Here is a 7,694-nt window from a genome sequence, read left to right on the forward strand (position 1 = left end):
AAATATGTGCCCTGTATTATATTGTTCCCCTTGCAAAATCCAAAACTATGACATTCCATTTCACTGTCACAGGAACTTTGGCTCATATGGCCAACATCAAAGTCATAATCATCATCTACCCACACTACTCTTCTGTTATAAAAGCATGTATTTTACCACAATGGATCATCTTCATTATCCATATATGAATAATCTGATGATTCACTTTAGATCTCCAAAATTTACAAATTTTGTTTTCAATGTGCCATTGTAATGAACTGGGCTAATTCTCCCAGAAATATTAAAATAATTTTTTTCTTTAAAAAAATAAATCCTGGAGTAGTGTGGGTCTATTGGACCCTCTGTGATGCTCAGGAAAAGTTCTATAAAAAATAAAATCACATAGAGCATAAGCTGTGGGGGGAAAATCCCGTTTTGCCAGTTTGGCACATGCACACATACCTTACCATTTATCATACCAAGTAGCCAAATACATAGCTTCCTGTATTCTGCAGGGAAAAGTACAGAGATACACAGCCATCTTACTCTAATTCTTTTTTCTTTAAATGTACGTGGTACAGAGTCTCACTATGGAGCTTGGACTCCTAGTGGTCCTTCTGTTTTCAACCTCCCCAGTGCTGGGATTACAGGTATATGCCACCATGCCTAGTCTTGGTGGCCTGGTCAGCACACCCAGGGGCGGAGCCAGCACAGCATGTGGTTCCAGGGATGGAAACCCAGTCCCAGCACTTGCCTAAGCAGGTACTTAGTTCTCTGAGCTATCTCACTGGCCTTTAGCTACACTAATTCTAAAGTACATGATTATAATAGAAAAGTAAGGAAGGGACCTACTAGACACAGTCTTATTTTAAAAGAGAAGCATATATTTGCATGAGCAAAGAAGCTCAGATTATATCTTGAAACCCCAGGAAAAATTCTGAGTGAGGTCAACTTATATAAGTTGCATAGTTATGTATCTAGAAAGCAACAATGAAGAATTAAAGAAGACATTAGAATTAAAGTATCGTTTTAAAATTTAATCTGGTATTTCACTGTAAAGATAAGAATATAAAACAATCGAACAGAGAATACTTATCTTCATGACTAAGTATAAGTTTTAGAAGATATAAGCAAATTATATTAAATATCTGCTTCTATAAATTGATGGTCATTGAAAAAGCCTGAAGACTAGGAAAGTGTCTTCATTTGAGCAGAAAGGTATGACTCTGCTGTATCACACAGCATGAGCTGTACGAGCAGTCTACTGAAACTCATTGTTAGTGTCACAGATTCAATATTCATTCCCTTTGTGTCTTTCCCACTGAGTACACTTTGTTCTCTATTTCATATGATATTTCTATTTTAATTAGTCCTACAGTGATTTCCTCTTTTTCACCATTGCAGTTGTTCCTTTCTTTATTACTTCCTGGCTGTCTGGTAATGATAAATTTTCATTTCGTCTTACAATCCATTTGTGCTCTCCAATAATGATTCATCAAAACTTTTTCCTGAGTTTTTACATGTCATACAGGTATTTTTGTACTTCTTAAAACATTTAACTCTTTTATTAATTAAACATCCAATAGGACACATTTTGTAAATATGTTTATGCATCCATTGTATTATGTTCAAAATTATTGACTTTTATCATTGCACGTTACAGAACCTCCAGGCTCATTTTATTTATTTATTTATTTATTTATTTATTTATTTATTTATTTATTTTTTGCAGAACGGGGGATTGAACTCAGACCCTTGTGCTTGCTAGGGAAGCGCTTATTCCACTGAGCCATCTCTCCAGCCCCACCAGGCTCATTTTAAATGATCAAAAAAATAAGCCCTCAGAAAATCACAATTTTTTGTGTATAATCATTACCTACAAGCCAAGTCTCAGAGTCAATATTTTAAAATTGATATATGGTTTTGAAAGGGTTGCTGGATATTTACATGTTCTTTAACCGCAATATTCATATAGATTTCTTTTTATATTGAATTTTTCCAAGTTGAAATGGGGAAATATTTCTAAGCATTTTATGGGGTTAGTATCTCAAAAATTAAAAAGATTACTATGTGAGTGAATGACTGAAGTGAAGTATAAGGAGCAAGTACTACCAAAATGGATGTAAAATTGCTAGAGCGTTTCTAATCTCTCCTGTACTATAGGCAGTGACAAATTTTTGAAAACGTACCTAATTCTTTTTACTGAGTACTTAGTCTGCCAGTGTAAGTTATGTATGTTACGTAGTTTACACACACTTTCTGAAGTACTTCTCATAACTGCTGTGTAAGTACTAAGTTATTCTCATTTTAGAGATGGGGAAGCAGATTCTTGGAGCTAAGCATCCTAGCTTAAGGCAAACAGCTACTGAGTGATGGAGCAGAAATTTACTTTCACTCTTAACTTAAAAAGCCCATTCTTTAAGCCAGGAGAAAGTGGCAGTCCATGTGAATTTTCCTAAGATCATTCTGCAGATTGCAGTCAAATAAGCCTAAAGTTTAAAGTCAAGGAGACCAAAAAGGATGCTCCTGCAGTACTCAAGACCTGTTAGCCCCTGTTAAGGGGGCTGTCCATTCATCATTGGAATTTTGCAGAGGAGTAAAATGGTCAGACAGGTTATTTAGAACACCTCTTTGGCAACCCTTGTGAAAGATGGATTGGAGGAGCAAGACTAAAGGCAGAAAAATAAATAAGTACATATCCGCTTCCAGATCTCACACTTACCTTGACGTCACTCACCTAGGCTCTAGGAAGTTGGATTTTGCCTACTTTTCCAGGTGGTGGACGTCCCGGTCAGAGCTCCTACAGCGGCACCAGTGGTGGCATCCGTAGCCAGCGGGGGTGGGGCGCATGCGCGCGGTTGCTAGGCAACGGCGGTTGTGCTCAGCAAAGATAAAGGCGCCAGGGTTGTGTGTGTAGGCAGCGGCGCCAGAGGAGGAGGTGCATGAGGATGCAGCTGCGACCGCGGCCCCAAGAGGGAGCCGCGGCAGTCTGTGGCCGCGGGGACTGAGGGACGGGTATCAGGCCTAAGGGACTCTTCACTGGCGACTGGGGGCGGCGGTCCCGCCAGAGGCTCGGGCCTACTACGAGGTGAAGGTCCGGGCTGCTGGGCGAGGGCCTCCCCCCCACCCCATTCCTTCCCCTCATCCTTCTACGTCGATGGTGGTGAAGTTGGAGACGCCAGGGAGCCAAGACACCAGATTTCTCCCTTACATCCAGCTCCTCTCTGGCCCCATCTCTTGGACACCTGCGCAGCCACCTCCCTTGCCCGCCAAACCCATCCGCGGCGGCGGGCGGGGGAGGGGCTTCTTCCCCAGCTTCCTTGCTGGGGCTGCCTGGAACCGAGGTGGGCGACGACGGTGACCATAGGAGAGTAGGGGGTGAGTAGTGGCACCGCACTCCTTCAGTGCTGGAGCGCCTTTCCAGCTTCTGGGGCCCCGGGAACAGAGAGAAATACTGCTTTTTCCTTCTGAAGCTACGTTTGCTCCTGGCTAATTTGAGGTAGTTTTGTTTCTCAAACCCACCAGTTTCTGGCCTCAGCTCCTACGTCCAGGAATGTAGGGTCAGTGTTGAAGGCCTGGATTTGCTTCTTTGATGCCACAGATGTTGTCAACTCTTATGTACAGTCTTGCCTCTGACTCCCTGATTCTAAGACTGTCTCTTCCAGTGCCATGGTCTCTCCTTTCTTTCAGTGGTTCTGGTTTTACCTCTGGCTATTGCTATCAGGAGACTCAGCCAGACCTCATGCCTCTGAAGAACCCATTCTCTGTGCTGCTGTTGCTTCTTGCTCAAGGCTTGAACAAAAAGCTAGAGTGAACCCTTACTTTACAGTTTTCTCTTCACTTATGTGCCAAAATCTTCTGACTCCTAGCAGGTAATAGTAGGAAGATAGTAATTATATCAAGTAATGATGATTATTGATAATAATCACAATACTAGTAATAATAATAAGCCAATTGAGCAGCATACATTCTACCTGACTTTTCAACGTGCTATCAAACTTAAGATATACGCAGAGTGGATTATTGGTAACAGGTTTTATGAACTATTTTTCATTCAAAATGACATGCTTCTTTTTCATCCAAATGATAGCATACTACTTCATTTTCATTACAAAACATGTTGATAAAACTTAAAATGTTCCCAATAAAAATGGGACTGGATTGTGATCTGTTTATTGTGCTAATCTGCAATTAGACATAGTCACTTTCCAAAAATGTTGGCATGAGGCATCAGACATTTTGGACAAGGTAAAGTTTAAGAATCTAAAGTTGTGAGCTACATTTTTTGAAAATTAAAAATACTATCTTTGAGAAGTTAGATTCTTTTTTAAAAAGCAGGTGATTAAACGAAAATACAGTTTATGTTGACCCCTTTCAAAATGGACTAAATTTTAATTAGCTAGTAATTTTGATTATAAGGTACTTCTGTGAGCAGACAATAGAAGATGGGTTCCTCTTTGAATCGCTCCCATTCTTGTGGTTTTTAAGTCTTTTCAGATTTCTTTTATCCAAAAAGAAGTGATGAAAAAAAAGTACTATAATGGAAGAACTGGGGCTGGGGAAATAGCTCAGAAGAATAAACGCCTGCCTGGCAAGTGCAGGGTCCTGAGTTCAATCCCCCATTCCACAAGAAAAAAAAAAGAACTAAATTTAGTTCTTGTAAATTCTTTTAAAGACTTTTAAAAGAATGTGTGTGTGTGTGTGTGTGTGTGTGCGTGTGTGTGTGTGTTACCTGTGATTAACTCTGAGTCTACTAGAACTGCCAGTTTCCTAATAGTTTTGAATGAAATGCTTCACTTTGACAGATTTCTTGTTTGAGGGTCTCTTGGTTAAGGTTTGAGATGCAGTATAACTCTGCTGCCACTGGAAAATAATCTTAAGACTTCAGGGTCATGATGCATTGATGTATTGGCAAGCTGACGTGCTTTTAGTTGCTAAATTCTAAAGTTAGAGGCGTTTTTGCTTTGAAAAACTCTTGATGAGTTAAAGTCTAAATTATTTCAAATAATAATTACCACATGAATCCCTGCTGTTACTGTCACATATTTTGGAACCTAGAAGAGATTTGCATACAGTAGAAGTCTATTGTAATGACTATGGCTAGATAAGTATCTCATACAAAAGAGCATTTACCACGGTGTAGTGAAAATAATATTGGTAGTTCATTTTGCAGGTACCTTGAAGACATTGTCCAGTGGACTCTGGAATGAAGATTTTTGTTTATTTTGACTTTACAGTGACTTTCAACCAGTTTTTATTTTCTAGCTTGTACTGTATGCCCACAGCCATCCTGAGTGTTTTTGAAATAGAACATTAACAGGTCCCAATAATTAAATTGCTTACTCTTGAAATTTAAAATGAAGATTAAGAGAATTAATAGTAAAGGGAGATTACCAGAGACTGAGGTATGTCTGAGAAGGTTTTATAGAAAGTCTCATCTGAGTTTGGATGTATAGCCCTTGTTTAAAGGGAGGAGTTCAGTGTAGCATGAGCTGTGCCACTTGTTTTTCTGATTTTTGTAGCTAAACCCAAAGGAGGAGGGGGACTGCCAATAGCAATTTATCTCATTTTTGTGAACATAGTTTTCTATATGCTAGATTAATAAATTAACTAAAAATAAATTATAAATGAGCATGCTATGGAAGTCAGACTTCAGATCATCATGGTATCTCCTTAGGGAATGTTTTCTAAGCAGATGTAGATGATTAAGTTCATATATTGTTATATCCTATATGTTTTTACTATTACTAAGGAACTGTTTTAATCTACGTGTCTTATAAAACTGGTCTGATATGTACAAATTGAGATGGTTAATGTGCTCCAAATCCTATTTTCAGATAAATTGTATAAGCAACATGAATTCTGGTTTTTTAAATACATAACTTTGTTTTTACAGTATCTTAATACTGTTATTTATTTTTACCATTATCTAAAAATAAAACGAAGAGATATTTTAGTCTTTCAAATGGATTCTGTTAAAGCTCTAAAAATGTTATTAATAATACAATTAACATTCATGTTCAAATTACAAATACAAACCTATGCAAAGGGGGGCTGCCCAGCAGCTCAGTTGTTTAAGTGCCTGCTTAAACAAAGCCCTCAAGCTCAAGCTTCTGTGGTTCGAACCCAGACAGTCACTGCAAACTAGAAATGCCCTAAAGGCATTTGAGCCTCAAAAAAAAAAAAACCCTTCTACAAACCTATGCAAAATTCATTTTAGTTCACTTCTTACAACTTTTTGATGTGTTGAACTGGAACTGGCTACATGACTAATGGTCTTCTGATTTTTAGACTTTTAAATTTTTTTAAGGTATTTTTTTCTTTTTGTTCAGGGTCTCACTATGCAGGTAGGACTTGTAGTGATCATTCTGATTTCTGCCTCCCTAGTGCTGGTATTATAGTTGTGCACCACCATGCCCAGACTCTATCTCTGGCTCAGCATGTCCAGGGGCGAGGCTGTCGAGGCATGTGGTGCCAGGGATCGAACCCTGGCCCCTGAGCTTACCTAAGCAAATGCTTAGTCTGCTGAGCTGTACTGCTGGCCCTAAACTTTTAAATTTGTTTGAGACAAGGGCTTACTATATAGTTCAGGCTGGCTTTAAACTCACTATTAGTTCAGGGAGCCTCAGATTCATGGCAGTCCTCCTGCCTCAGCCCCTGGCATGCTGAGATTACAGCACACTCCACCACACCTGGCTTTGCGGGGTGTTAATCAACCATTATGAATGAATGTCTGCATATAGAAAATCATACCGCAATTACAGGTGGTTTCTGACTTACTATGGCTTCCCTTGGGACTTTGCAATTTTAAAATGGTGCAAAAGTAATATGCATTTGGTAGAAACTATACTTTTAATTGTCCTATTTTCCCAAGCTAGTAATGTGTTCAGTATTTTCCATCAATATTGTGCAGCTGCAGTGTGCCATGGCTCCCTATCAGCCATGTGATCATAAGGGAAAAATAACTAATAGTTTACTGTGAACTGTTAAACTATGGTTTTGGTAGGTTAAATATCATAAATGCATTTTTGAATTATGATATTTTCAATTTATAATGAGTTTATTGGAATATAAGCCCAACATAATTCTAGGAGCACCTGTATCACATCAAAAGAGAGATTCAAATATTCCCCAAAATTGTCAATTGTATTCTTTCAAAAGTATTTTAATATATATGCTAATTTGTTTCATTTATACTGTTTTGTTCATCAAAAAGAAGGTTCTGTGTTACTATCTGTTTTTGAAAGAATCTTTATGCTGTATGTCTTATATTTGGAGTAATTAATTCAAAGATAATAATATACAGTGTATTAGCTATTATTGTGAGTGTATTAGTTATTGCTTATTTTGTTAGAAAATTTTTATTTTCTCATAAAATAAAAATATATAAAGTGCATAAAGGTTCTTTTAAGTAATTTCTTTTTTATTAATTTTATTGAGAAACAAATAGCAATAAGACAGTTTCAAAGCAGGTCAGTAGGACAGTTACAATAATTAATACATTGCATATTGTTATCTTCTTTAAGTCATTTCAACATTCTCTTTAGTATTTTGTTTACTAATCTGTTTAACAAACTCATAATGGTAAGACATTACTGAAGTTAATCTCAGTTCCTTTATGAATTATCACAATTTGTGAAACAGTGGAGTCCAACTTACAATACAAAAATTTCATTAATGCATGCTCCACTACTCAAGAATGTTTTCATATATAT

At 37.7% G+C, this 7,694-nt stretch overlaps 1 long non-coding RNA gene across 1 annotated transcript in view; it reads left to right on the top strand.

Annotated features, from left to right (window-relative positions):
- The first annotated feature begins 2,912 nt into the window (after window positions 1-2,912).
- Window positions 2,913-7,694, top strand: part of LOC111813676 — a 217,917-nt gene continuing 213,135 nt past the window's right edge. Inside the window, exon 1 of the long non-coding RNA XR_002818868.1 lies at window positions 2,913-3,357. This is a non-coding gene — a long non-coding RNA (uncharacterized LOC111813676). The remainder of the gene's footprint in view (window positions 3,358-7,694) is intronic.

Source organism: Octodon degus, unplaced genomic scaffold (assembly GCF_000260255.1).
Source record: "Octodon degus isolate 3935 unplaced genomic scaffold, OctDeg1.0 scaffold00211, whole genome shotgun sequence".
Classification (NCBI taxonomy): Eukaryota; Metazoa; Chordata; class Mammalia; order Rodentia; family Octodontidae; genus Octodon; species Octodon degus.